Genomic DNA, 6,568 nt, shown 5'->3' with positions numbered 1-6,568 from the left:
TCCCCATCACACGCCGCCAGCCCGAGCCAATTACACGCCCCTCCTCTCCCCTACACACCCACTCCCGTCGGGAGCCTGGAGAAGGGCGGCGAATACGGGACGGGGTGGTGATGAAAATTAGGGGGGCGGGCAGACGCCTCGCCACATTCCCCCCCCCAAGCGACATCCCCGTCCTAAGGTCGCCGCCCACGCAGGAGTGCTACCTTCCTCATCCAGGCTCCAGCGGTCGGAGTGGGCGGGGATTCCTCTCCAAGGCAACTCCCTCTCGCCGCGCACCGGAACAGGGACAGAAAAACCGGTATTAGTCGACAGCCTCAACCAACCGCAGGATAAGTGACTAAAAGAAACCTCACTTACCCCTTTTGCGGTTGGGAGGCCGTCTCCGTCGTTCTCCGTCCCCGTCCGGGTCTTCACGAGCTTTGGCGAGCGAGAGGGGATGACGTCATCAGGTGTTGCCCACTGCGCTGTCTAAGCCCCGCCTTGCCCGCATTCTCCACCACTGTGGCGGGAGGGGCAAACGACAGACACAGTGGGTGTGGCGTCAGGCCTCGGAGAGGCTTTTATTAAACAGAAAATAAGGGAAAGTGAGTCCATAAAGTAAAATAGTGTCCAAAATAAAAGGGGAATCTGGTGTCCTCGGGTGCTGGGGCAGCGTGACGGGAAGGTAGTGTTCAGAGGGGAAGGGTCCAGGAGAGGGGCGGAGTCCGGCCGGCCGCACGCGCTCCCTTCGCTGTACCGGGGTGCTAGGGGCGGCGGCATCTCTAGCGGCTTCGTCCCTCTTGAGCTGTCCGGAGCTTCCAGCGGGGAATACGGCCCGGCATCCTGGCCCGCGGCCGTCTCGGGTGCGAACCTCAACCGGACGGCGGGTCCGGCGACTCTTCCTCCTGGCGGTGCGGGATTCCCTCTTCACCCCTTCCTGGACCCGCGAGGACACCAGCGTGCATGCACGGGGGGGGGGAAAAGAGACCGGTCTCTCGAGGAGAGGCGCGCTCGGTATTTAAACAGCGGCGGTGATGAGGCTTCATTCACATCAGGTGTCCCCATCACACGCCGCCAGCCCGAGCCAATTACACGCCCCTCCTCTCCCCTACACACCCACTCCCGTCGGGAGCCTGGAGAAGGGCGGCGAATACGGGACGGGGTGGTGATGAAAATTAGGGGGGCGGGCAGACGCCTCGCCACAATATATATATACGACTTTATATTTACATTAATGCATTTAGCTGACTTTTTTGAAGGAACATAAGCGGTCAGCAACATTAAACCTCTGTTATACAAGCTTGTTTCAGCCACAGAATAAAAAATAAAGGTACTGTGGCTTTTTATTTCACAACTCAGACTTTTTCCTTGCATTTCTGAGAATAGAAGTTTTGCGAGATATCATCTCAGAACTGTAAGACATAATCTTGTAATTGCAAGAAAAAAAAAGTTGTAACTGGGAGATGAAAAGTCACAGTTATCTTTTTTTATTCTGTGGTGAAAATAAATCAAGAATTGTAAGATGTAAACCTGGAATTGAGATTTTTTTAAAAATTTGAATTCTAAGAAAAAAGTTGCAGTTTAATTCAGAGAAAAAGCCAAGTTATGTGGTGTAATCACAGTTCTGAGGAAAAAAGACTTCTGAGATCTGACATTTTTTTCTCAGAACTGTGAGGAACAAAGCTTAAATTGTGAGATAAAAAGTCAGTTATCTTTTTGTGCAGTGGTGTATAAAGTACCTGAAAGTCATACTTAAGTAAAGGTACAGATATCTTACCAGAAAACCACTTTGGTAGAAGTTGAAGAATATTGCTTGAGTAAAAGTCTTAAAGTATGTGATATTTATTGTACTCAAGTACAAAAAGTATTTTTTTTTAATCTTAAATGTACTTAGAAATGGATGATATAAACTTTACTTTCAGTTCTTGTGAAAAAAAGTCAGAATTATAGTGTTTATACTGCATTATTTGCATTATACTGCATTAATTGTGTTTATATTTCTCACAATTGCGAGTTTATATCACCCAATTCAGAGAAAAAAAGTCAGAATTGAGTTTGTATCATGCAATTCTGAGGGGAAAAGCCAGAATTTCCAGAAAAGAAGTTCCTCAAACTCGCATTTGTGAGAAAAAAAAAAGACAGAATTGTGAGTTTTATCTTGCATTTCTGACCTTCTTCTGATATAAAAAGTCAGAATTTAGTTTATTAACTTTGTGTTTGCTCACAAAAACTTGTGACGAAATAAAGAGGTGAAAGAAAAACATTTTTTGAGGGAAAGGCAATGTTTTTGTGAGCAAACACTTTCTAGATAATTCCGTTCTTTTTCGCTAAATCAAGAAAAACTTTTTTCTCACAGTTGCGAATTTACGTCTCGCAATTCTGACCGAGATCCTGACTTCTGACTATTTTGTAGTAAGTAGTGAATAAGCTTTGGGGAAAATGTATTTGGAGTAAAAATATACATTTTAATTAGGAAATGTAGTGGAGTAGACTGAAAAATAAAAACTCAAGTACAGTACAGAGATACTCACAAAAATACTTAAGTAATGTAATGAAGTATTACTTTGTTACATTACACCACTGCTTTTTTGTCTTAGTTGTGTCTTCTAGATCTATTTAATCAAAAAGTGATCAAATGAAACACTCAGCTATGAATTTAGTGAATAAAGGCTCTCTGGATGAACCCTGCTGTTGGCCTGATGCTGAAGTCTGATGTCAGGGACATGGAGATAAGATTAGAAAACACCGGCAAACACAGACGCTTGCCAGCTTTAGCAAGTTAACCAGATATCAGATGAAGTGACAAAAGATCGGCTTTCAGCGCTGACATTCAGAGAGACACAGAAATGCTGTAATACATTCTAGTCTTCCTCGCTGGCCTGTAATGCATCTGGAGATGTAATGAGACGCACAGGGAGACAAACTGGATTCTCTATTGTTGAGCAAACATTTCTAGAAAAGCAGCTAGATGCATTTATTGCTATTTACAGTTATGCATTTGTCAGATGCTTTTATCCAAAGCAACTCATATTGCATGCAAGATATACTTTTGAAAAGTTCATGCATTCCCTGGGAATCAAACCCATGACCTTGGTGTTGCAAGCACTACGTTTATAAAAGGTTCTTATAATGTTAATATTTGATGTATGTTTTTTTTTCAATGTTAAGAGGAAACAATGTTATTTGCCTCTTTAGAACTTAAGAATAACAGTGTAACATTATTACGGTTTCAAAATAATAGAATGGAATGTTTCTCTAACATTCACAGAAGAAATGTTCTTAATATGTTACAAGAATAGATGTTTTGCACATTTAAAAAACATTTAGAAGTTTTCATAATGGTTTAAAAATGATACAATTGTTTCTTTTGTTAATGCAAATGTTCACATAAGAAGAAACACCTTTAAATATTAAAAAGGGGTGGTTATAAACTGAGACAACATTCAATTGCAACATTTATAACTAGGAAGAAACACTTCTAATGCATTACAAACACTGGATGTTTTAAAGTTTAGAAATTATAACAGTTTATTTAAAACATTTATATAAAACTTTAAATATATATATATATATATATATATATATATATAAAAATGTGTTTTAGACATTTTACAACAATTACATTTAACATTCTCAAGACATTTTTCAAAATAGAATGTTTCTTTAATATTTACATGGTTATAAAAAAAATGCTGTTTTAGACTGAAAACATTCAGGTAACATTATAGAATATAATGTTTCTCGAATGTTCACATAACCAAGAAGAAACTTAATACATAAAAAAACCTGGTCATTCTGAAAATGTAAAAAAAAAAAAAAAAAAAAAAAAAATTAGAAATAATGTTTTCATAACAGTTTATATATAATAAAATATTTACATAACCAAGAAAAAAAAGTTATTTAAATATAAAAATTTGTGTCACATAACCACGAAGAAACTTTTTAATACATTAAAAAACCTGGTTATTCTGAAAATGTAAAAAAAAAAAAAAAATAATAATAATAATAATAAAAAATAGAAATAAATGTTTTGAAAGTTTAGAAAACATTCAGGAAATAATAACAGTTTATATATAATAACATGTTTACATAACCAAGAAAAATGTTCTTTAAATATAAAAATGTGTGTTTTAGACATTTTACAACAATTTAACATTCTCAAAACATTTTTCGAAATAGAATATTTCTCCAATGTTTACATAACTGAGAAATTTTAAATAAATTTAATATGCTAACTTTATTCTTTTATATATATTTTAATATGTACAAGTCAGAAGGCTATTTCATCATTAGGCTAGCTGTGTTCATTTGTAAAAATAATCATGATGAATAAAATGTGTAACTTTTGTTGGTCACAGAGCCGATTTTTTGCAATAATCCAAATTCCAATGAATAAATCCTATTGGGTTTTTGTTGAGAGAAGCAGGTTGATGCAAACTACAAAAATACATCATGACTGCAGAGCTGTATCAGACATCTGAGCCACTGATGAGTGTCTGCACTTGAGCAATACTGCACTCTGCTGCTCAGATTGAGATCTGGGATTGATTTAATGTTATACCGTGTTACTTCTTTCTCTTGATCATTTATATCTGGGACAGAGATAAAACGACACAGCTCAAATCCAGTTGAGGTCAAAAGTTTACACCCCCCTTTCAGAATCTGCAAAAGGTTAATTATTTGACCAAAATAAGAGGGATTAAAAAGGTTTAGAACAGAATGGAGATGTGTTGTTTTTTTCTTATTTTGCCTAAATATCTTTTTTTTTTTTTTCTTCATTTAGTACTGCCCTTCAGAGGACACAGAAGATACTGACATGCTTCTCAGGAGAAAAAAATAATGCATGTTTCTTTCCTTCTGGAGCTTCATTGAGTGTTTGAACCATCTGTAATAGTTGCATATGAGTCCCGGAGGCAGGAACGAACGGATGGATGGATGGGTTGGATTGGATTGGATGGATGGAATGGATTGATGAATTGAATTGAATTGAATTGATGGATTGGATGGATGGATGGGATTGGATTGGATGTATTGAATTGAACTGAATTGGGATGGATGGAATGAATGGAATGGATGGATTGAATTGGATTGGACTGAATTGGATGGATGGATTGGATGGGATGGGATAGATTGAATGGAATGGAATGGAACGGGATGGATTTGATTGGATGGAATGGAATTGAATTGCATTGAATGGGATGGAATGGATGGACGGGATTGAATTGAATGGGATGGAATGGAATGGACTGGATTGGATTGGATTGGATTGAATGGAATGGAATGGGATGTAATGAATTGAATGGGATTGAATTGAATTGAATTGAATGGAATTGATGGGATGGATGGGATGGAATGGAATGGAATGGAATAGAATGGATTGGATCGATGGGATGGGATGGATTGGATAGATTGAATTTAATGGAATGGATGGATGGGATTGAATTGAATTGAATGGGATGGAATGGAATGGACTGGACTGGATTGGATTGGATTGGATGGAATGGGATTGAATTGAATTGAATTGACTGGACTGGACTGGATGGAATGGAATGAATTGAATTGAATGGAATTAATGGGATGGATGGGATGGAATGGAATAGAATGGATTGGATTGGATCGATGGGATGGGATGGATTGGATAGATTGAATTGAGTGGAATGTAATGGATTGGATTGGATTGAATTGAATTGAATGGGATGGAATGAATTGAATGGGATTGGATTTAACTGGATTGAACTGAATTGAATTGAATTGAATTGAATTGGATGGGATGGGTGGGATTGAATTGAACTGAACTGAATTGGATTGGAATGGATTGGATTGATAAGAAATATTTCATAGAAGGGAAGCTTGATTGAGTCTCAAAGGATTATGGGAGTTTTTTTAGTTGGAGTTTGAATAGTGTTGGCTCATTTGAACATTCCGTCAATGTAAATCTTTTGAGATTTTTTCTCAGTTTTAATCCTCATTTCTAGGAAAACTGTAAGTCCGATCAGTTAGAAAAGATCCAGCAACTGGAGTCAGATCAGTCTGAAGATCTGTGCCCGGTTGCATAAAGCCCCTTAAGTGTAAATTTCCCTTAAATTCTCCCTTAAATTTCTCTTACACTTAAAGGCGTTGCATAAAATATCCCTTAAATGTTATTTAAGGGTTTCTTTAGGAGAAACGTCATAAACCCATAGAATTTCTCTTAAATATCCCTTAAAACCCATTAAGTGTTGCATAAAGCCCCTTATCTGTCATTTCCCCAAGTATAACATAAGGTATGGGAAATGTTCCCTTAAGTGTTGCACAGCAAGCAGATTCAATCCAAAAGTATTGTACCAGACACGATCGGCAACTTTATATGTTAAACAGATTTATTCACATGTACTCATTTATCAAATTACATACATAGCTCAAATTTATATTCTTCTATAATATTGTATTTCTGTATTTTATAATATTACCTGGAGATGATTCGAAAAACACACATAAACCATATATTGTCGCAATCGTGTATTTATTGTGTTTACCTTTCATCTTAGCAACAGCATTCTATATTCCATCATAAATACTATGAGTTGGGATCGGACTGTCAGCACAAGAG

The sequence above is a fragment of the Garra rufa genome, chromosome 15 (genome assembly GCF_049309525.1).
Source record: "Garra rufa chromosome 15, GarRuf1.0, whole genome shotgun sequence".
NCBI lineage: Eukaryota > Metazoa > Chordata > Actinopteri > Cypriniformes > Cyprinidae > Garra > Garra rufa.
Note: the sequence above shows the minus strand (reverse complement) of the source record.